Genomic DNA, 23,873 nt, shown 5'->3' on the forward strand with positions numbered 1-23,873 from the left:
ATTGGGCACCTTATTACATTCTTGCTGCATCTTGGTTTTGCTGTGCCTGATAGGTCCTGCATAGCACTGCAGGCTGAAAATAGATCGCCAGTCAATACTGTGTGATGATTCAACTTTCTCCATAGTGAGAGATGCTCTGGGGCAGAAGTGAGGGGGGGGGGGCTTGAGGTTTGTACCTGAACGAAATGGGCCCAGAGCTCTGTCTGAAATTCAGACACCTCAGATATTTGCTGTTTGGAATTATCTGCTCACCCAGACAGAGCTAAATTGAGAAGAGGCAAAGTGCTGGTTTTTATTGATTTATGGCTGCTTTTCCTTTACACAAAAGGGCTGGAGTCTTCTGAGTTCTAAAAATTTCAATAGAATTAATATTGCGTAAGTTCTCATTCTCCTTTATTTTCTTTTTAGAGGACTTAATGTTGATTCCTCCTTCCCCCACGTCTGTAAAAAAACAAAACAAAACACCCCTCCACACATAGATGGGATAGGAAGCTCTTTGCAATGATCACATGAAAAATAGACACAAACAAAACTTAGGCCTTTCAGCCTATCCCGACCGGCTGTGGCTTATTACCAGCGTGGTCTGTTCAGCTGGCACTCTGCACATGCCCCAGAACTACTTGACTTCTTTTGCTTTGCTCAGCAAGTGACTGCGCAATGAGTATAGGACTCTTTGCAAATAGAACAAAGAGCACATACCTTGGCTTAAGTTGACAGACACCCCACAACAGGTGATTGTTTGTATACTTGGGATTGAGAAGTCTCAATAAAACTGGGTTTCTGCTGGTGCCTAATTATGCACCTGCACTATTTTCCAACTGCGAAGACAAGCACACACCTGTATTGGGTCAAATTAGCCCTAGCAAGGCAAATAAGACTCCTCCTGACTGGCAGTGCGCTGCCAGAAAACAGCATTTTGTATTTGTTTGAGTGGTTGCTTTTTTTTTTTGGAAGAAATTAAGGAAACGGAAATTTTGACATGGCTGTGTGTGTTTTTTAAGGTGTTACAGTGTGGTTTTATATGCCTCTAAAGAATGCAAGAACAGAAGATTTTTATTTTAAAAAGAACTGAATATCTCTATTACCCATTTTTGTATTGCTTCGTAAGCCACTGTTTCCAGTGTTGTGTTTGCAACTAGCTGTGACATGTTTGTGCATCTTTATACTGATGTTGTGAGATGCGTACATATGCTAAAGTATTGAGATGCTGTGTGAATAGCTATCCATTAGGTTTCATTCAGTGTTCTGGTACCTAGTGTGTTATACTGTTGAATCAAGTGATGAAAATGTTTCCTCGTCCGAATGGTTGGTTGTCCTCATATCTCTAGAATACCAGAACAGTGTGTTAATCACCCAGTTTCTGCTATGTGCCTGGAGACTTAACATTGAAAACTCAGAAGTTACTCTCAGCATTTTGCTGCAACACCCTTCATCTAAGTGTTACAGGGTGGTTTACAACACAAAAACACAAACATACATAACATAGTAACAAGCAAAAACAACAAACCCACGCACACCGTTTATAAGGCCAAAAGGAGAAGAGGAATGTTTTTGCCTGGTGCCTAAAGATATGTAACAAGTTTGCCAGGCGAGCCCTCCTGGAAAAAAATATCTGTATGTCGTTCGATAATAATAAAAGGATGATATTGTGAGTTACTTTGGACACAGCTTACTATGGCACACACATTAACTGAATTTAAAGTTTAAACCGAGTTGGCCTTACAGGTAATATTGGAACTGAGAAGGAGGGTATTATGCAAGCTACCCCATAATAGTTGGTGGCTGCTGAACATCCAGGAGAACTGAGGCATTTCATCGTATCAGGTCAGGCTGATGTGGCTTAAAGAAGGCTGGGGGAAATCAGGAGTAAATAGTTTTTGGGAACAACTGACAGGAGGATAAGCAGAGGTGAAACTAATTCCATGGGATCTAGGAGGAGAATGCATGTTCGAGGGAGAAAATAATTTCAGAAAAGGCAAATGAGGGGAAATTCTACAGTGCCAGAATATTATTGTTGATTTGTTTTTATTTATGTGGGCACTTTCTATGATTATATAAAATTCAAGGGACCTTGCAAATAACTCTTAATAGGTTAGCAAGACTTACCTGTTGCTGTAGACTTGCTGGATCCAATTCAACAAGACTTGTTCTTCTGTTATCATTACATCCTCACTGCATAGGCAACTAACCACTCATAAATGCCTGGGTGAGTCTCTCCTGGGACCAGAATGCTCATCTCTTTGAGGAGGGCAATCCAAAATATGGATGCCTCCATGGAGAAGGTCCTATCTCATGTTGTCACTTGGTGTTCTTCTGCTTTTGAGATGGGTCTGGCCCCCAGCTCAAAAGTCAAATGAATACTGGTAAAGAGTGAAGCAGTTCTTCCTAGGATAGCTCAGTTGGTAGAGCATGAGACTCTTAATCTCAGGGTCGTGGGTTTGAGCCCCATGTTGGGCAAAGGATCCCTGCATTGCAGGGGGTTGGATTAGATGACCCTCCTGGTACCGTTCAACTCTACAACTCTATGATTCTATGAAATACCTGAGCCCCAAAGCATTTAGGGCTTTGTAGGTCAATATGGGACGCGGGTGGTGCTGTGGGTTAAACCACAGAGCCTAGGACTTGCTGATCAGAAGGCTGGCGGTTCGAATCCCTGCGACGGGGTGAGTTCCCGTTGCTCGGTCCCTGCTCCTGCCCACCTGGCAGTTCGAAAGCACATATAAGTGCAAGTAGATAAATAGGTACCACTCCGGCGGGAAGGTAAACGGCGTTTCCGTGCGCTGCTCTGGTTTGCAAGAAGCGGCTTAGTCATGCTGGCCACATGACCCAGAAGCTATACACCGGCCAGTAAAGTGAGATGAGTGCTGCAACCCCAGAGTCGGCCACAACTGGACCTAATGGTCAGGGTTCCCTTTACTTTAGCTCAATATGAAACCATCAGGATTGGTGTTACGTGGTCCCCGAGAGCTTTCCTTGTCAATATACTGGCAGCCACATTCTACACAAATGGCCATTTCTGGAGCAGACCCATCACCAGAAATGCCCAGCAGAGGCTCAAATGCTGCTACGGAAGCGATGAGAATTCTGTGAACTTTTGTGATCCGAGTAGGAATGTCTCCAGCCCAGTAGTAACAGGTAATATGTGGAGCATCCTTTTCAGACCCAGAATGTAAACCACTGAGAGCTACTAAAAGACCTTTAACTGGTCTTCTGAGACCAAAAGCAAGAGAGGCTTCTCTTAAGTTGGCTTACCGGTATTGCCTGCAAACTACAGCTGCTGGCTTGAATAAAGGAAACGCAGGCACTTAAGGGTGTAACTACATTTTCCAAGGAAAATCCAGGGTTCCCTTGTAAGACTGAAGTGGGCAGTTTCAGGGGGAAGTCAGTGCTACTATTAGTATTATTACTCACTGAATATATCAATAAATGAGTAACTATATAACCTTTAGGAGACATCTGAAGGCAGCCCTGTACTGTATAGGGAAGCTTTTTAATATTTGATGTTTTGTTATGTTTTTATATATGTTGGAAGCCACTCAGAGTGGCTGGGGCAACCCAGACAGATGGGTGAGATACAAATATAGGTGGTTGTTGTTGCTGTTCTTGTTGTTGCCGCCTGAAGGGTAGGATACAAATATATGCTGTTGCTGTTGCAAATCCCATGGAAAGAGCACTATCTAAATCTTTTAAACAAACAAATGATATTATAATCATTGTTATTGCTGTTATTTATTACATTCACCACCACTTTCTTACGAAAAATAAAGGTTTTTGTTTTATCGTCTGTTCAGTACAGTTCCTAGCCTTGTTCTGCTTTATTTTTAGGCTTTAGGTTGCTCTGGAATTGTTTGGAAAACATTTCTGTTGATTCTGAGGCTTGCCTTAATTATTCAGTGGCTGCTGTCACTGAACACTAAGAGCTGTCAGGCTTGCTGCAGCAAAAGGCAAAATCTGGGCAAAGCGCAGCAACAACTGTCACTTGCGGAGGGTATCTCTGAAGGAAGCAAAATAAGCTCATGTTAGAGGTTTTAGGCTAGGGGAACTTTTTTAATGGCGCCCCCGGCAAGCATCAAGCTCCAAAAGGAAATGAATGAGAAAAGTCAGAAAGGGAGAGGATTTGCTTCAAGAAGCTTAGCAGCAAGCCAGGACCCGGGCAGCAGCTGTCTCCGCTAGTCGAGAGCAAACAGAGAGAACAAAAAACGGAACCTTAGAATTTGAGGCTGCTGACTACAGGCTGCTTGACTTGGTTTGAGGGGAGCGATAATTGGCCCACACTCCCTGCAAATTGGATTACGGAGCAGACCTAATGTACTTGTTGTACGTGAGTCACATCGCACGGCTGCTCTCATCAAATGCCACCTTTAACCTCTGAAGGTATTAGAAAAGGTGCCAACACATAGGAATTGCCTTGCCGAATGAAACCAAAGGACTCTCTCTAATCCAGCGTTCCCTTTTCCAGCAACGACGAACCAGGCGTCGCTGTGAGCTCACGGCAGCAGCGTGGAGATGGTAGTTGCTCACTAACATCTTGCCCCGTGGTATACTGCGCCCGAGCGTGGAAGTTCACCGGGGTGCCAACATTTTCAGTATTTGTACGCTGCTCTTCAACCAGCAGGCTCCCCCGGAGTGGCTTACAGTAAAACAAGATCAATAAAAACAATGACAAATCAATTCGGTAATTTAAAAGGGGAGCAGGCAATCAATCAATCCAGTAAGCAGCATAAAGCCAAGTCCTAAAAGGCCTCGCCAAACAAGCTAGAGTTTTGTTGCATGTGTGGTCCTTGGTTATGTTACTTGAACAATCTGACAGTGGGGGCTTTTTATATCTTTCCCCTCAAGCTTCAGATTGGTTAAGATGAGTGATGTCACCCAAAGGTGCTTTTCCTTTCTCAAAAACGTAATCCTTGTAATATTTTACGGCTCACCTCGGGTATGAGAAGACTATTAGAACCTACAATTCTTCTCTGTTTCAGATTTTAAAATCTTCCATATTGAACTCCTCACCTTCCCTCCAAGCTCCCTTCTCTCCCACTGTTATGTACTGAAGTTCTCACCCTGGGCCAGCAGGGGGATACTGTAGATAGTTCAGGTCCACATATGCAAATAAGGGATCGAAAGTGACATTCAGTGATTGGATAGTTTTAGAAAATTGTTCCAGTTACGTTGTAGTGGAGCTCTATATAAGCAGGCTGGCTGAACCCTTCAGTTCAGTTCAGTTCTGGCCTGTGAATAAACAAGAGCTGTTTGAAGAATCGCTGTGTCGTCTGATATGTTCACCCATCTACTTAGATGTTTTGCTTTGGTGACTGCGGCAGCCATGGGGAGTCACTCCCTCCCCACACCCCAGTACCTGGGGTTCTGGCCAACCCTTCACTGCAGGCACAGGTAGATTGTAAAATGTAGGACTGATCCCATCCGCAGCAACCTTGTGGGAAAGAGCACGTTCCACAAATGTCCCTGAACGTCAGGTGCTGATAGAGGGGAAGGAGGAGGAGGAGGAGAAGGAGAAGAAGAAGAAGAGAGACACTTGCAAATGGGAGGCAGGCAGGAAGCTCGTGGATATGAGGGACAAGTGAGCAGTTTGGAGGTTTGTGGGAAAGAAGGGAAAAGGACTTGCCACTATTGCCCTCCTGCTGACTTAATCAGGAAAAGGATGAATTGGGGTCAGTTTGTCTTGGAATATATCCCCAAAGGTGGCTCTGGGAGGCTGTTGCGTTGCCCTATGGCTGCTGGCTTATGGCAGGGGTGGGGAACCACTGGACCATGGCACATTTGACCCCTGGGGGCCTCCCCATCTGACCTGCAGGGTCCCCTCCTTCCCTCTGCTGCAGCCTTTCAACCCGGATTATAGCCCAGAGGGTGTTTTCAAGTGTGTGTGTGTCTCACAACTAGAGATGCAATGCCCACGCTGCAATTAGGCTAGAAGGAAATTCTCTTTTGGGTGTGTTGAGTTGTGGGTGAACATATCAGACGACACAGCGATTCTTCAAACAGCTCTTGTTTATTCACAGGCCAGAACAGAACTGAACTGAAGGGTTCAGCCAGCCTGCTTATATAGAGCTCCACTACAACGCAACAGTAACCATTTTCTGTAACTATCCAATCGCTGAACGTCACTTTCAATCCCTTTTTTGCATATGTGGACCAGAGTGAAAACTAACTACAGTATCCCCCTGCTGGCCCAGGGTGAGAACTTCAGTACATAACAGGGTGCCCTGTAGGCGGGGTCAAAACAGGAATGTGCTGCCCCCTGGTGCCACCGTGCCCACCCCCCTGATTTCTGCCACTTGTCAGAACCCACACACCTTCTCCCCAAACTCTGTGTAAGAGGAGGTGTGCCGCAAGACATTGCCACTTGTCTTCTATGCACTCTGGAGTAACCCTCCTCTTGCCGACCTTGCGCATGGAGTAGTGTTCCGCAGGATGAGCAGCCATGTGGCATGCCAGAGCACCTCCTCCTTGGTGAGAGGGGTGTTGTGGCTGCAGAGGAAGCCATGGGGGTGGGGGCGCTGCCTCTTGTGTTTCAGCTGCCTGAGATGGAGCGGCTCTGCCTGCAGGGTAGTCAGACGCACAGAAGTTCAGGCCTCCTGCACCTTTACAACTGTGTAGAAGTGTGGATCTCAGCACCTGGTCTCGCTAAACCACTGGGTGAGGCCGCCTGGAGATTTGGGCCGGATTGTTATTATGCAGGCGACATCTACATCTGCTGCTCTTTTGCATTTAACCCTTGGGAGGTTATGGAAATTCTGGCAGCTAGGGGCAGTGATGGACTGGATGTGAATGAACAAACTGAATCTCCAGCCAGAGAAGATTGAAATACTGGTGCAGTCGCTGCCTTGCATATGCAGTTTGGAGGGAAAAGGAGCTCAGGTGTGCCTAGAGCGCTAGTCTGCTGCAGTTGTATAACGGATCTCCCAGGTGACATTCTGAAGAAGAGAAAATGATGGAAATGTTTCCTGCCCTTTAAAAGTGGGATGGCTTGCATAGTTCTCCTATGTCTATCTTTTTGAATAAATCTATAATATATCTAATTTAATATATAATTATATATCTAATTGAATAAATAAATAAAATAAATATTTAACAGGTGACAGTTCTTTTCAAAATTCTGATTGGCTTTGAGGTGTGTAGATCAAGATTTGGTTGATTTGGGAACATAGGAATTACTTCAGCTGTGAAACCTTTCAGTACAACAATATATTTATATGGTTCACCAGTGACTGAGCAGCTCCACCCAAAGCATTTAAACCCTCTGATAAAACAGTAATCTTAATTAAAAAAAAAATTCAGCCTGCAATTCCACACCTTTACAGCACAAGTCTCTCCCCTTCTCATATCCTTTCTGTGTCCCTGTAGGGCAATTTCACTTCCTGGCTTCACCTGTAAAGTGAAATCAGTTCACATCCCTCGCAGATATTCCATTTGCAAGCCTGAACGCCTTTGCAAGAAAGAAAAAGCTGAAGCCAGCTGGCTAGCTTAGCTAACCAGAAGAATGTGCATCTCTCTTGTTTATTGGTTCGATTCATTGAGGGGGCTTTGTTTGATTCAGCTTAATTCTTTAAAATTTGAAGCCCTTTAGTAAAAAGTGTGGTAAGGTAATTAATGCCTAATTATACACCTGCATTGTTTTTAATCTGTCTGCGGCCTTTTTCACTGCTCCCAATTTATTAAGCAAAGGAAAACCCTTTCCCCATTATTTACATTTGTCTGTTTGGGCCCATAAGTATGCTGTGGTCTTATGCTTCTTGTATAATTGGTTCTGCATATCTTTCATGTTGTTCACCCCATATTTCTGGACCGAGTCTCAGTGTGTTCTCTCTCACCCAGTCTGTTACCATGCCCACACATTGATTCATGATACCCAGAGCCCCACCTACACATAGTGGAAAAAGAGAGACAAAGCTGGGTGTAATATGCATGTGATTTCATGTACCTATATGGTCTCATGTCATCCCATTGATCTCTTGTACCCGGTGGAATCTCAAAGCACAAGAGCGGACACCCAGGGCCCCCTTCAGGAATCTGCCCTCCAAGCAGAACTGCCAAGCAGTGCACCCCATACCCAGCTTGGGGAACCTACCCAGAAGGTTAAAAAAGGGGTAAAGGATCCCTGACAGTTAAGTCCAGTTGCAGATGTCTCTGGGGTTGCGGTTGAGGGAAACATAAGGGTCAGACCAAGTCCAAACCAAAGGCCAGGCGGAACAGCTCTGTCTTGCAGGCCCAGCTGAAAGATGTCAAGTCCCGCAGGGCCCTAGTCTCTTGTGGCAGAGCGTTCCACCAAGTCGGGGCCAGTACTGAAAAGGCCCTGGCCCTAGTTGAGACCAGTCTAACCACCTTGCGACTTGGGACCTCCAAAGTGTTGTCATTTGTGGACCTTAGGGTCCTCCGCGGGGCATACCAGGAGAGGCGGTCCCGTATGTATGTGGGTCCTAGGCCTCATAGGGCTTTAAAGGTCAAAACCAGCACCTTAAACCTGACCCTGTACTCCACCGGGAGCCAGCGCAACTGGTAAAGCACTGGGTGAATATGCTCCCATGGCAGAGACCCCGTAAGGAGCCTCGGCGCGGCATTCTGCACTCGCTGGAGTTCCTGGGTCAGCTTCAAGGGCAGCCCCGCGTAGAGCAAATTACAGTAGTCAGGCCACATACCTTTGCACACACAACCCATGGCAGGGAAACTTGGATCCCACTGGAATTCCTGGTACCCCTTGCTCTCTCTGTTCTGGGAAACTGCTCCCTCATGCATCTGGCCTTGTCCATTTCTAAAGCCAAGGGAGTAGTCCTAGCCTGATTAGCCTAGCTTGGCTTCTGAAGACCCCAACACCATATGGCCCACTAACCCATAACCACTGCTATAGGGGGCAACCCTATCCCACTCTAGGTTCATTGGCTCATTCCCCCAGGTACACAATTAAAATTCCCAAGAAATACGGAGGCAAAACTTGGTAAGTGCAAAATCCATTTAAGGCCGAAACGTCCCATACAGATGTGGATCTATAGGAGTTTATTCCTGGCAGACTTTAGGCTGAAGGTACTGGAACCCCTCACAGCTTTTAGCTGCCTGAGACCTCACACTCCCATTTACATTTCCAGCACATACGTCCCACTGTACAGCCTGAGAAAATTCAGTCACTAAATAGAAAGCAGTTACAGATAGGTAGCCGTGTTGGTCTGTCATAGTCAAAATAAAAAAATTCCTTCCAGTAGCACCTTAAAGACCAACTAAGTTAGTTCTTGGTATGAGCTTTCGTGTGCATGCACACTTCTTCAGATACACTGAAACAGAAGTTGCCAGATCCTTCTATATAGTGAGAAGGTGGGGAGGGGTATTACTCAGAAGAGTGGTGGGAATGGGAGATTGGCAGATAGCTGAGATGAGCCTGTTGACGACTCTTAACGACTGTGCATGCACACGAAAGCTCATACCAAGAACTAACTTAGTTGGTCTTTAAGGTGCCACTGGAAGGAATTTTTTTATTTTAAATAGAAAGCACCGCTCCAGGTCAGAGGTCTGCCTCTTCCAGTCTGTCCCGCCCTACCTTGTGTCGAAGGGAGAGCACGCAGCAGGCCTGCTTGGCTCCTCAGGTGCGCGGCCATGCTCACCTGTCAAAGCAGCACATCTCTTTTCGGAAGCTGTCACTGGAGGTTCTCGCAGGTCTTGCAGAACTCAACCTTTCCTTGCTATCTGGTTTCTGCTCCCTGGCCCCAGACGCCTCTTGCTCAGGGAGCAGCGCCAGGTGATTCCTGCACTCAAGGAACCCCTCTCGGCACCTGCAACGCTCTTTTCCTAGCAAGTAAAGGACAGCTTCACAAAACAAGTTTCCAAACACTTTCAACCCACTAGGGTGGCTTAAAAAGAAAGAGAACTCTGTGATTTATTTTTTTAAAAAAATGCGCAGTCGCTAATATGTCACATTTTATACAGTTATTCCTTTTACGCCAGCTGTATAGCTCTTGCTACCTTCAATAGAGCTGTAAAAGCTCTGTTAAAATTTCCGATCCAAAGTTGTAACGGACATATAATATATATTTTTAAAATCTCTTATTTTGGCACTTGTTAAACTTTATAGTATTGCGAGCCACTATTGTAGCCTGCTTTCTCCTCACTTACCACCATATTTTAGATATTTTACAGCCATAAAACGGGAGGCCAAAGGCTTGAGTTCATTCCGCCTTTCCGACGTGGCTACACTGAAAGCAGCAAATGTGGTCGCTAGGTGATATATGAGGGCTTTATTCTTATTTTTTCTTATTGTTCATGTCTCACGTATAGGCTGCTTATCCTAACATTTGTTGTGTTTCCTAATCCGCTGTGCGTTTCTTCTTTCTGTTTATATGTGTGCGTTCTCACATGATCATTTGAGTAAGTTACTGTTTATGTTTTGTTTAAAAGAGAAGGTAAATGCATTTTGCAACTTCCACAGTCAACCTTGTTTCTTCTCTGTGCCTCATGGTGATTGACATCTCCTTTAATGGACAACTCCTTTCTTCCTTTAATAGTCAAGGAGCAATTGCATAAAAAACTGGAGCATGGAGGCTTCTGAATGTACCGTATTTTTCGCTCTATAAGACGCACCAGACCATAAGACGCACCTAGTTTTTGGAGGAGGAAAACAAGAAAAAAAATATTCTGAATCCCAGAAGCCAGAACAGCAAGAGGGAGCCCTGCGCAGTGAAAGCAGCAATCCCTCTTTGCTGTTTTGCCATCAGTGATAGCTGCGCAGCCTGCATTCTCTCCATAAGACACACACACATTTCCCCTCCCCTAAAAAGTGTGTCTTATAGAGCGAAAAATACAGTAGTTTATCTGATTCTGCTCACTCCCAGAACTATGCAACCTTGAGAATGCTGGCAATCAGTTTGATTTTGGAATAAGTGGTACTACAAGTGGAGGGTCCATATTTTGCCCCGTCCCCCGATATCTTGCTGAGCTTTGGAGACGTTAAGATCTGAAAAGAGCCCGGAGCCGCCTCCTATTTTAGAGGCTTGGGAGAAGTATGGTGTTTCATTACCCGCTGCGAGATCAGCTGTGGCAGCTGCTGCAGCAGGCAATACTGCTTCTGGTGGCAAGGCTGATGAGTCCGCTGTCATGTTTGTGGCTGCAACATCTGCTGGAGGGTCTGGGTGGTTTGTTCTACTGAAATGATGAACGTTGCAAGTATCATCAACTCTGCAGCACCGCCAAATTGCTGCAGTTTCTGCCACTTGTTCCCTCCTTGCTGGCTGCCTCTCTTTCTGAGATCAGGAAGCAGTGTTGGTTCAGCTGCCCTCTGCAAGCCCAGGCGTTGGCACTTTCCCCCCATGCAGAATATACCCTGTGCATCTCAGTGCTATACAGTGAAGGATCATTCACCCTTGGTGAGCTGGTGACAGGATGTAAAGCTCTGGACAGGATCCTCTGTACTTCTTTGTCCTCTGCACAGTGTGAGGTGATCAATCATATTTGCTTCAAAGATCGAGCAGTTCCGTTCTTTAGGCTCAGATTTAGCTTGTGGGGCAGTGCTTCTTCCTTAGAAAGCCCATGTCTGGCCATGAAAGAGAACTGGGATTCAGCATGGCTACTTATGCATTGCTGAAAAGAAGGAAAAAGAGGACTCAGATTTGTACGAAGTTTGCATGTGCTAATTTATATGTATTGATGCAGAATTGGAAACAATAGCTATCATAGAGCAGAAATAGTACATCTCAAAAAGGTGGAGAAAATGTTGACAAGGTAGTCTGTAGTCCTGCTCAGCCTGCTGATGAGGTCCTAATTATTGATGGGCAACTCTCTAAATTCTCTCTGTAAACAGGCTTTGGACCAGACCACCCTTCAAATAGAGAACTGCTACTTAAAAACGAAGGTTGCCCTCTGACAGTCCATTGAATAGAGGACTGTCCTCTGGTTTGTTGTGGGTTTTTAAATTTATTTTGTTTTTGTATTCTGCATCATGAACAGCCGGAATAGTGGAGCCAAGGTTTTGGAGCTGCCCTCCTGACAGTTGCTTTTGGGTGAGGATTGGGCAGCGTGCTGGCAAGGCCAGAGTTGCATGAGCCCACTGTCAGTGAAGGAATGGGTTTCCCAAACCCAAAACTGACTGTGCAGGCAGTTTAAAATGGGCACCAAAATCCCTATTTTTCCTTAGCTAAAATCCATTAACTTGAGCTCTGAGATAATGTATAAACAAAAACCCGGCTGTATAAACAAGTGCTCAGAGCCCTCCCCTTTATCAGTTCGTGACGGCAAGGATGTCCTTGGCTGTTTCAGTGGAGTAGGGATGACATGTCTAGGTCTTCTCTTACGTCCTGACGCACAGACCTAGTCTGGAAACAGCGCCAGAGTGTGTTCTTGGAGTTGGTGACCTCTTGCTCCAATATAAGAGTAGGAACAGGAATACCCTTTTATGGTCAGAAGTACAGGAAGGAATACCCTTTTATGGTTAAGAATACTGGAACAGGAAGAAGATTGGAAGAAATTTAAGGACTATCTTGGGAAATATTATAAAATTAGTGAATGTTAGATTGATGTTGGACTGAATTTAAGCGGTTATTAGCTGTAATGATTAAGATAATGGGGGGGAGAGAAGAAAGAAAGCGGTAAAATTAAGTGAAAATTAAGGGAGAGGATTCGCTGAAGGAATAATTTGAATTGGAATACAAAAAGGGGAGGTATGAGGAGGTCCGAGAAATAAGTTAAAAGAAAAAAAGTGAGTGAGATTATATGTGTTTTTAATTTTTTGTATTTTTGTTTTTTGTCTTTTTTGTATAAACTTTGAAAAGTTAATAAATATATATTTTTTTAAAAAGAATACTGGAGCAGGAACATATGTGATGTCAGCCTGCGCGTATAGGCTGACATGGTTGGATTCCTGGGGAAGGGGGGAGAGGGTGCCTGGAGGATATATATACTGCATGAAATTTCTCATTTCTTTGGACTTGCTGTGGACACACCACGCAGGTGCCTTTCTGCTGTTCCGGAGAGTAGAAATAAAGAACTCTTTCTCTGAACCAACTCTCGGTGTCATTTGACTTCCTTCCTCCTGTCCGGGAGCAACGCAGACCCAATCGGTGAACTCCAATAAGGCTACATCAGGAGCACTGGATTGGCTCTGCCAGTGCACCCATGTAGACCTAAACTCACCTCCACTCTGCCTTGCCCTGGGACCACTCTGGTAAGCAGCAGCAGCAATACCACTGTCAGGAGGGTGACCCCAAACCCATGACTCACCTTGCCGGCTACTCTTGTTGTGCTTGTGGGTTCAGGGTCTATATGTTCCAGATGCTGCCTATTTATTACTGTGCTCCCTGCGTCATTCCTTGCTCAGGTGGCGCAATTTCATATCTCTTTTGAGGACCACATTTTATCCAGATTGCAGCAGGGGAGGGAAGTTTTAGCTATGCAATGGTCCCAGTGAGTATCAAAGCCCCTGCACCTGTAATTCATTACAGGAAAAGCAAGAAAATGCAACCTCAAATTTCTTTGTTTAGGTTTTTGTTTAAACTACCATGCCGTTAAATGTCATAGGAAGGAGATATGAGGGCTGTTTTTGCAGAAGATTTAAATATCCTAAATACAGAAAAGGCTCCGCTGAGCAAAAATAGCAAGTTGTTGACACGTTATGAAAACAGAAATGGAATGGAGCTTGGCATGCTGGTAGAAGGCATTGAGATTTAATAGTACATTTGTATCATTTATCCCAGTGGGGAAACAACACAGGATGTTGCCTTATAAATTTTTACTACTCCGTAATAAAATGTAACCATAATAAATGGTGTCTAAGCAAATAAGGTAGCTGCATCTGGACCACATCCAAATCATCTTCATTACTTGGGTTCCTTCTGTTTAAGTTACTTATTATTTGGATGGCTAGAAGCGGCGTCAGAATTCCTAGCCTCACAGAGAAATATGTAGCGAAAGGTTTATTCCACATGGTCTGTCTTCACCGATGTGCTAATATACAAAACTGGAAAAGAACCATCAGAGGAATCGTGATCCTCTCAACAACAGCAGCACAGAAAGTGATATTTTCTGAACTGCAGAAGATACGCAAGTAGTAACTGGGAGACAATAGGATCATGGAGTTAGAAAGGATCTTGTTGAAGGTCATGGAGTCTTAACTCCCTGCCGATGTCAAACTCCTCCATAGGATCCCGGGGGGAATTCACTGTAGTGCAAGCATTTCTGTTTGCCTGATGGAATGATCTGCCCTCTCCTCCCCATATGTCCTACTTTGGGGGTTCCCCCAGCCCACCCACACCAATCCAGTTGGGCAGGGGCACGGAAAAGGGAGAGTGCAGGGAAGCCCTTTGGAGCTAGCAAAAGTCCTTGTGTAGGTTATTGTATTGTATTGTATTGTATTGTATTGTATTGTATTGTATTGTATTGTATTGTATTGTATTGTATTGTATTGTATTATTGTATAAAAAGGTAAAGGGACCCCTGACCATTAGGTCCAGTCGTGGCCGACTCTGGGGTTGCAGCGCTCATCTCACTTTACTGGCCGAGGGAGCCGGCGTACAGCTTCCGGGTCATGTGGCCAGCATGACTAAGCCGCTTCTGGCGAACCAGAGCAGTGCATGGAAACCCCATTTACCTTCCCGCTGGAGTGGTACCTATTTATCTACTTGCACTTTGATGTGCTTTTGAACTGCTAGGTGGGCAGGAGCAGGGACCGAGTGACGGGAGCTCACCCCATCGCAGGGATTCGAACCGCCGACCTTCTGATCGGCAAGTCCTAGGCTCTGTGGTTTAACCCGCAGCGCCACCCATGTCCCTATTTATTTGCATACCACCCTATAACTGTAGATCTCAGGGAAGTTCACAACATAAAATCACATAGATTTTCCACGTCAGGGCCACTTGGTTGAATATGGCCCCCTGATTGGTTCATAAAGTCTTCATACCTTCAGGTATGAAGCTCTTTCTCATGATTAATCCAAACTCTTCCCCGCCCCGCCCCCCATATAATTTGAAGCTATTAGTTCAGGACCTACTACCTGGAACAATAGAAAACAGATTTGCTCCACCATCTATGTAACAGCACTTTAGATATTTGAAGATGAGCAACATATTGTCCCATTGTCATCTCTTCTCTATGTTCACGTACCCAGCTCCTTCAGCCTTTCCTCTTAGGACTTGGGTCTCCTCCCCATCTTTGCCACCCTCCTCTGGACGTGCTCCAGTTTGCTCATATGCTTCTTAAACGGGAGTGTCCAGAACTAGACACAGTACTCCAGGTGAGGTCTGCAAGAGAGGAAGGAGTTAAGTCAGGGGCGAAACTAGGCTTTATTTCACCCGGGTGAAAGACCCAGTTTGGCAAAAAAATCAACAACAACAACCAAAACCATGCATACACACCAACACAGGTTGGAAGCCTGAATGTGGCCCCTCCGGAGGTTTCTCCTGGGGCAAAAAGCCTGGCCAGCCCCCCTCTAGCTGTGACTCTGGTTTAGTTCACCAGTTCCCACCTCTTAGGCCACCCCATCAGCTCCTTTCCACTCTGCTGCCTCCTCTACCTCTAATATACCCTGAGGTCATCTTGTCTGCTCCCAGGGAGAACTTGCTTCTGATCCCACCTCCTGAGCGGAAAGTAGTCCCTTTACCACCAAACTTGCTTCATCTTCAAGATGGAAAGATCAATATAAAGCAAATATTTAAAAACCATTTTATTTAGCTGATACTAGAACATAAGAAGAACTTGCTGAATTAGGCCAGTGGTCCATCCAGACCAGCATACTGTTCTCATAGTGGCCAGCCAGATGTCTCCACCCCCATCGTTCAGCCTGAGGTCCAGCTCCGAGGGCCTTCTGGCGGTTCCCTCATTGTGAGGTTACAGGGAACTAGGCAGAAGGCCTTCTAGGTAGTGGCGCCTGCCCTGTGGAACATCCTTCCATCAGATGTCAAGGAAATAAACAACTATCTGACTTTTAGAAGACACCTGAAGGCAGCCCTGTTTAGGGAAGCTTTAGATGTTTGATGTTTTATTGTGTTTTTAATATAATGGAGCCGCCCAGAGTGGCTGGGGGAACCCAGCCAGATGGGTGAGGTAATAATAATAATAATAATAATAATAATAATAATAATAATAATAATAGGAAGCCCCAAGACAGGACCTGATCTCTCCTCTTCTTCCGTTCCAGCAACTGGAATTCAGAAACGTATTTCCTCCGGCAGTGGAGATAAAGCATAACCACCATGGCTCGTGGTGTTGGTAGCCTTGTCCTCCATTAATTTATTTAATCTTCTTTTAAAACCCTCCCAAGTTGGTGGCCGTCTCTACTTCCCTTGGGAGCAAGTTCCATAATTTAACCGTGTGCTCTGTGAAGAAGTACTTTTCTTTTATCTGAATCTTCTGACGTTCCATTTCATCGGGTGTCCCCAAATTCTACTGCTATGAGAGAGGGAGAAAAGGTTTTATCCATCCCGCTTGTTCCACACTGCGCAGAATTTTAATTTTATACACCTCTGTCACGTCTCCTGTTACTCACCTTTAATCTAAACTAAAAAGCTGCAAATGTCTTAACCTTTCCACACTGGGGAGTTGCTCCACCCCCTTGATCATTTTCACTGCCCTTTTCGGCTCCATGGTGTCCCATTTTGACGTGAGGCTCATAGATTCATATAATGGCATTCTGATATTAGCCGCTTTGTTCCTTCTCAGTTCCTTCCCTAACGATTCCGAGCGCGAAATTCGCCTTTTTCACAGCTGCTGCACACTGGCTTGACATCTTCCTTGAGCTATCTGCTATGACCCCAAGGTTTCCTTCCCGGTTAGCCACTGCCAGTTCAGGCCCTGTGAGTCTATATATTTATAACCCGAGAAACGTATAACTCAGAGATAAATAGAAAATGCACACATCTGAAGATAACCGCAAGAATAAATTCTACCTCCTCTCCCGAGGTTAGAAACGTCTGTGTTGCGACAAAGAAGAAAGGTTAAGACGTGAAGCTTCGAAGACTATCAGACTGGATTAAACTTACCTCCTTTATCTTTCCAACATGCCCAGAATTATGTCGTCTCTTAAATTCTATGTCTGACAGTGCAGCGCCTCTCCATACCCCAACCCTGGCCAGATCCAACCTCATACTTGCTTTTAGAAGTCAACTGATACTACAAGCATCATTGTTGTTCTCTAGTAGCAAGGAAAAAGTGGTGCATACCTGATTTCCTCTCCCCTCCTTTCTCTCTCTTACACACACACACACACACACACACACACACCCTCTGCCCTCCCCACCTTCATGTGTGCGCATAGCAGATTTCTCCAGCCATCTCTCTGACAAATTAGATCTTTGGAATGGGCAGCAAGCAAGCGCTGACTCTCGTGTAAACACGGTGTTAACAAACACAGCACACTGGCCGGCACCCTCACCCCAAATCCAGGGAAGTCCCTTTAGCGACAAGCAAGCAATTCACTGCCACTAGCACATGGCAGGCAACAGACAAAGCAACGAACCCCCCACCCCCAGGCAATGAAATTGCAAGGCTGGCCCATGTCAATTCCTTCTTGACTGACACGAAAGAAAGCCCTGTTTCTGGAAAAAGCAAGGAAGTTGCCCACCGCGGCACATGGCTGGAAGGCAGTGAAGTCCGAGGGCCTTCCTTCTTTCTCTCACACCTTTAAAAAATAAAATAAAATTATTATCCCATACTGTGGCCAATGGAAGTGCCACAAGGCTAGCAGGTGGCAACATAACTTTGTGGGGGGATATCCTCAATCTTTTTATTTTATTTTATTTTTTAAAACACTTTTTTAATTCAAAATTAAAACATATTATCCAGAAACATATCATCCTTATCCCCCCCCATTTTTCCTCCCTCCCCCCACCCTCCCACACAACCCCCCAGCCCCCGGCTTCCCTCAGTTCCAGTCTTTGATTTCTCTGAAAATGCTGTTTTCTGCATGTTACACAGTTGTATAGATCCTCAAACTATTTAGCTGATTATTATCAATAAAAAGTTTGTGAATGTTTATTCAAAACCAGCCAAGGAGTCCAGTTCGCTTTGTTGCGTCTTCAAATACTTTGTAAAGGCTTCCCATTCATCTTTAAAGTCACAGTTATCCTTGTCCCGTAGCTTATACAGCCATACCTCGGGTTGAATACGCTTCAAGTTGAGCGCGTTCGAGTTGCGCTCTGCGGCAACCCAGAAGTAATGGAGCGCGTTACTTCCGGGTTTCGCCACTTGCGCATGCGCAAGCGCTCAAAATGATGTCACGTGCATGCGCAAAAGTGGCAAAAAGCGACGCATGCGTGCGCAGACATGCTGTCGCTAGTTACGTTTGCTTCTAGATGTGAACGGGGCTCCGGAACGGATCCTGTTTGTATCTAGAGATACCACTGTATGTCAGTTTTGCCAGTTCTGCATAGTCCATCAATTTTTCTTGCCATGATTCTTTTTTTTTAAAAAAAAAAACAACGCCTCTATATGGGCTGAAGGAAGCTCCTGTGGGCAGCTCCACCTGGCTGATGGGCAGCATGGCACTGAGCCACTCCTTCCTTCCTCCCCCACCCTCACTAACCAGATTGGGAAGTTCCAGGGAGAGGTAGATTCTCCCCCCCCCCTTGACATCACATTGCTCCAGGAAAAAGTGGGCAGTGGGGTGTACCATCAGGAAAAAAACCACATCATCATGCCAGCTGCCAAGTTATCCTCAATTTGCTACAATCGCAATCCCACGCAGCACAAAGGCACAAAAAGGGTTTTAGGGAATATTTTGGACCTCATAGCAAGCATGGTGTAGTGGTTAAGTGCGGTGGACCCGTAATCTGGTGAACTGGGTTCGCTTCCCCGCTCCTCCACTTGCAGCTGCTGGGTGACCTTGGGCCAGTCACGCTTTTCTGAAGTCTCTCAGCCCCACTCACCTCACAGAGTGTTTGTTGTGGGGGAGGAAGGGAAAGGAGAATGTTAGCCGCTTTGAGACTCCTTAAGGGGAGTAATAAAGCGGAATATCAAATCCAAACACCTCATCTTTCCCCTCCCCGCTTTTAAAATGAATTTTGCATTTTGGTCTTTTAGTTTCTCTCTGTGCTAGCCTCACAACACTGCTCCAAAAATTATAGGGAGCAATTTTTGCAATTATGAGCAAGAATATTGTGTCCTTCAGAGGGCAGGCGCAATCAAAGGCATCTTTATTAAGAATGAGCTTACCTTGAAGACAAGGCTATCAGCACCCCCTTTTAAGACCACCCCCCCCCGATGCAACTAAAAACAGCGACTTGGCTATCCTCAGTTTCCCAGTGATGTTTTCTTTCAATCTGGGACAGAATGCCCCATGGGTACTATGCTTCATCATAAGGTAATGTCACCCCCAGGGACTCTCTTGGGGTGTGAAAAGATTGCTGCCCCCATTGGCCAATTTGGCTTTCAGCACCTGTGCTCCTTGGAAATGGAAGTGAATTATCCCTGCTCGAATTTTGAGATACTCCTGGATTTCCAGGATAGTGCAAAACAAAAGAAACAGAGCCAAGGGAAGCACCGTGGACAATTACGAGAAATGCCATTCAACAGGAATCAGTGACCAAGTTGTCTTACACAAGTAGATTGGTGCTTACCGCAAGGCTGTGCATATACAGCAGAGTTCTTTCAAAAAATAAATCTCCCAGCGCAAATGTCTCTGTTTTGCAAAATTGCAGTTTGGATTCTTTTCAATAAAATGCAATTTGCTCTGTGGACCCGAGGAGAAATTTGCTCTAAAAAAAATTTCCGTAACAAATTTATTTTAAATTACAGCAAAATATATTTTACATTGCCTCTGACAGAAGTAAATTTGTTTTGAGATGAACCCAAAGGGCTTGCTGTCAGAACAAGCTTTTAAGCTCTTTGTACATCCACAAAGCAAATCTGAAAGCAGTTAAGCCTTTGAGGAAGGAAGAGATGGAAGTAGAGCACGAATCGCTGAGGGCAAAGTGGCCTTGGAAGAGTTCCAAGTAATTCTAGGGTTAGGGAAATGAGCTGTTGTTTTCTTGTAACACAGAAGTGTTGAAAGGAGGACAGGCAATCCATCTACCCCTGATTCATTATCAGCTAACACCATGCAAAGCCTAGATTGGGAGCTGTGCTGCTTTCTTCAGGAACACATACCCAATCAACCGGTCTCTCTCCCTCTGCCTCCTTCCCTGCCACCCCGCAAGTAGTTGCACGGAGCTATGCAAAAATCCTCCGCCTCTGTGCTGCTAAATGTCAGGCCTTTTTATTGTGCTGCCGCAATATACCATTTTAGACAGTTATGTGGCATCATGTACGCTACTGTGATACACGACCATAATGGTAGACGCTAATGTTTTTATAATGGTCAGTTGATATAATCCATATCCTGAGATGCAGGCAGTTGTTTGTAACTCTTGCTGGAGGTTAAGTTGCTGGTGCTTTTAATATTTTATGATCTGAAAATTTTCACAAAGGCTAAAAGCTTTCGCTATGCGCCTCCGTGCAGATCTTCCTCCTCCCTTTCTGAAATGCGCTCTGGATACGGAACGGAATCTCGTAAAATTCTGAATGAAAAGGGGGAGCTAGTGAGTCCAGATTTAGTCCACTGGGACTAGAAATTTGAAAATACCACAAATAAGGCGCTCTGGCCTGGTTCATATATGTGTGCAAGCCTTTTAGCAGAGGCAGGTTAAGGGGGGCGCACTGGGGGTGGAGCCCTGTGGGAGCTCCAGGGGGTCCCACAACTAGGTTGGTTGAGGTTGAAAGAATATTTATTTGCATCAGCCACTGGCCGTAGCAATAAAATAAAATAGAATGTACTGAAGACAGAGGTAAAAACAGCTATAGAAAATACATTTTTTTTGGGGGGGGGTTACATCAGTAATCAAATAATAGATATTATTCCAGTTGCACCTGCTAAAAACCTTGCTGTTTTTGCGGTCACCTGATCATCTTGATCTGCTCAAAGAAAGGACACAGTAGCAATGGTTGACGGACCCGGAATGGATAATGTCAGGAACTGACATCGGAGCAAGAGGTGGAGGGAAGGCTCTCAGATGATGCTGGAGAAGGGCCCAGCAGGGAGAGAGGCAGCTCCACAGAGGGGGAAGCAAATCAGCGCAACACCAGGGATATAGAGGGGCTGATGGGGGAATGGGCGAGAGGGCTCCAGGACTCTTTACCGGACACCAGCGGGGAGAGCACAGGTCCTCCGCTACCCACGCCCACCCTGCGCAGAAGACTTCCGCGCAGAGAGAGTAGGAGGAGACTGGGTGTCAAAGAACTTTTATGTTGGAAAAGATTTAAGAAACGCCCACTGACGGATTCTGCCAGTGACTGAGGCAGCCACGAAGTGAAGGGCTGTCCAGACTGAAAGGTTTAGCAAGGCAACAAAGCCTGGAGAGGCGGCAACTTACGCACGAGCAACCCATACTCATTACAGATAATAATAGAGGGATAATCACCTCACTCCTCAAATCTTTATAAAGAGTGCAGACCAGAAGCACATCAGCCACTGACTCAATACTGCCATCTCCACAGGGACATAACCGTTTTCCCGGTGGAATTTTTTGAAATCGACCCTCAAGTACAGCCGAAGGCAGTATATTCAATCTTGCGAGAGTGAAAGCACACCTGTATTTCGGAATGGTTAAATTTTGCAAATAGGGTGCCAAAGCATCAAAATGACTAGGTGGGAAATAATCACACCATGGACAAACTTTCCTTACTGTGGCCAGATTATTCTGTCGCTCGATATCATATAGGCACTGTCTAATTAAATTGTTTGCTTTACTGAAGTCCAGTGTTGGGAACTGTTGTGGTGATAAACCAGAAAAATAAAGCTTTTGGTTGACAATTTTAGTCCAAGTGCTCTCATGTCAATTTTGTGATACTAAAGGTAGTAGACCGGTGCCACAACTGTGATGAAGAATAGAAGGTGAGAGGTTTGTGTGTGAGCCAGATTTTGGCATTGCGCAGGGCACTGCTAGAATTTAAGGTCCCAAGGCCCGCCACTTCTCTTGGGCTGTACTGGGCTGCCTTGACCATCAATGAACTCTTCTACCCTCCCAAAGGGACTGTTGACAACAGAGAGCAGCACCCAGGAATGCATTTTCCATCCCACTCGGACCCAGTAGGAAAGCTAATGCTCACGAAACTCCCATTGTCATGCCTCAATTGTTCATATTAAACCCTTGCATATAGTATGATTGCACATGATACAGTTGGCCCAGCTGTTTTGCAGACAAGCATGAAAAGACTGCTCTATACTTTGTGATAATTTCTTGGAGACTAGCGCGTGTAAGCATAATTATTTCTTCTCTCTTTCCTCCTCAGAAATGCTGAATTCGGTAATCTGCAGAAAAGATATATGGATTTTTAGCAGCTGAAGAACAAATTCAGGTAATTACAGCATTTATTCTAGCTGGATTTAACTGCTGCGAAATAGTTTTGGAAAGCCATGAACTTAATTGTATCGCACTACCTATACTGATTTTATAGTTTTCATCTTGTAGATCCAACCATAATTCTTTTCAATGCTTTTTGCTTACATATCGAGAGATACCTGGAAAAATCTGCATTTTTGTACTGTATACAAACATCACTTTGGCAAAGTTACAGTAGGGAGTTGGGGGGGGTGACTCAAAGGCTTCCCAGAAAAGGTGAGTTTTGGGTAGGGTCTTCAAGGGCATAAGAGACGTGGTTGCACAGAGCCACTCCTGGAGGCAGTTCCAGGCATCGTGGGCTGCCAAAGGGAAATAGGTGGAGCTTTTTCAGGGAGCAGGAGACCTTTGGGTGACTGCAAGTGATTTTGTTGTTGTTGTTGTTGTTTAGTCATTTAGTTGTGTCCACCTCTTTGTGACCCCATGGACCAGAGCACGCCAGGCACTCCTGTCTTCCAATGCCTCCCGCAGTTTGGTCAAACTCATGCTGGTAGCTTCGAGAACACTGTCCCACCATCTCGTCCTCTGTCGTCCCCTTCTCCTTGTGCCCTCCATCTTCCCCAACATCAGGGTCTTTTCCAGGGAGTCTTCTCTTCTCCTGAGGTGGCCAAAGTCTTGGAGCCTCAGCTTCAGGATCTGTCCTTCCAGTGAGCACTCAGGGCTGATTTCCTTCCGAATGGAGAGGTTTGATCTTCTTGCAGTCCAAGAAAACTCAATGGACAAATACAACTGCAAGTGGTAGAGCTGGCCATAGAATCATAGAACTGCAGAGTTGGAAGTCACCTAGTCGAACCCCCTGCAAGGCAGGAATCTTCCATCCAATGTGGGGCTTGAACCCACCACCCTGAGATCTAGGGGTCTCACGCTGTACTGGTTGAGCTATCTTCATGATTCAGGAAATGAGAGCAGAGAGATAAGTGCTGTGGCTGGTTTCTGGATGCAGAGGTGACTATTCCAGGAGAGGCAGGGGAAGACAATGAGTAGGAAGGAGATGAGGAGAGAGGGAGGTGCCAAAGTCCTGGAATAGGAATCTCAGGCGGAATCAGGAGGACAGGCAGTCAGGACACACGCAGGGCTAGCTTGCTTCTAAGCAGCCTCATCACACTGCTGGTTTGTATTCAGCTAAGTACCAATGAAGACCCCTCAATTTTACCCGTGGACTGCCATCTGTCCAGATTTTAATGTGCTCTGAACTAATTTTAAGATGTATTTTAATTAATTGACTGCCTGTTTTTATGTGCTTATGTCCTTTGTATACTGTGTTAGTTTTATGATGTTAGCCGCCCTCAGCCTGGGAGGGCGGGGTACAAATAAAATTTTCTTATTGTTGGTATTATTATTTACACACTCACTGCTGCCAAACCACATCTTAGGATGTGGGCAACTCAGCAGGCTTTCAGAATCAGATTTTAAGGCTTATATGGATGCGGGTGGTTCTTCAGGGAACCTTGCACCAATCTGTGCTGGGTCTCAAAGGTAATCACCAGGACTTTGAATTGGGCCCAGACATGCACTTGTCACCA

The 23,873-nt window shown here is 45.3% G+C and overlaps 1 protein-coding gene across 22 annotated transcripts in view; it reads left to right on the forward strand.

The window, feature by feature from the left end:
• Nucleotides 1-23,873, forward strand: part of ADGRL3 (adhesion G protein-coupled receptor L3) — a 574,776-nt gene that overhangs the window by 111,924 nt on the left and 438,979 nt on the right. For all 22 annotated transcript variants that reach the window (XM_082206024.1, XM_082206018.1, XM_082206034.1 and 19 more), the window contains exon 2: nucleotides 22,244-22,309. The gene's annotated coding sequence lies outside the window, so the exon portion shown is untranslated. The remainder of the gene's footprint in view (nucleotides 1-22,243; nucleotides 22,310-23,873) is intronic.

Source organism: Podarcis vaucheri (genome assembly GCF_965113315.1).
Source record: "Podarcis vaucheri genome assembly, chromosome: 17".
NCBI lineage: Eukaryota > Metazoa > Chordata > Lepidosauria > Squamata > Lacertidae > Podarcis > Podarcis vaucheri.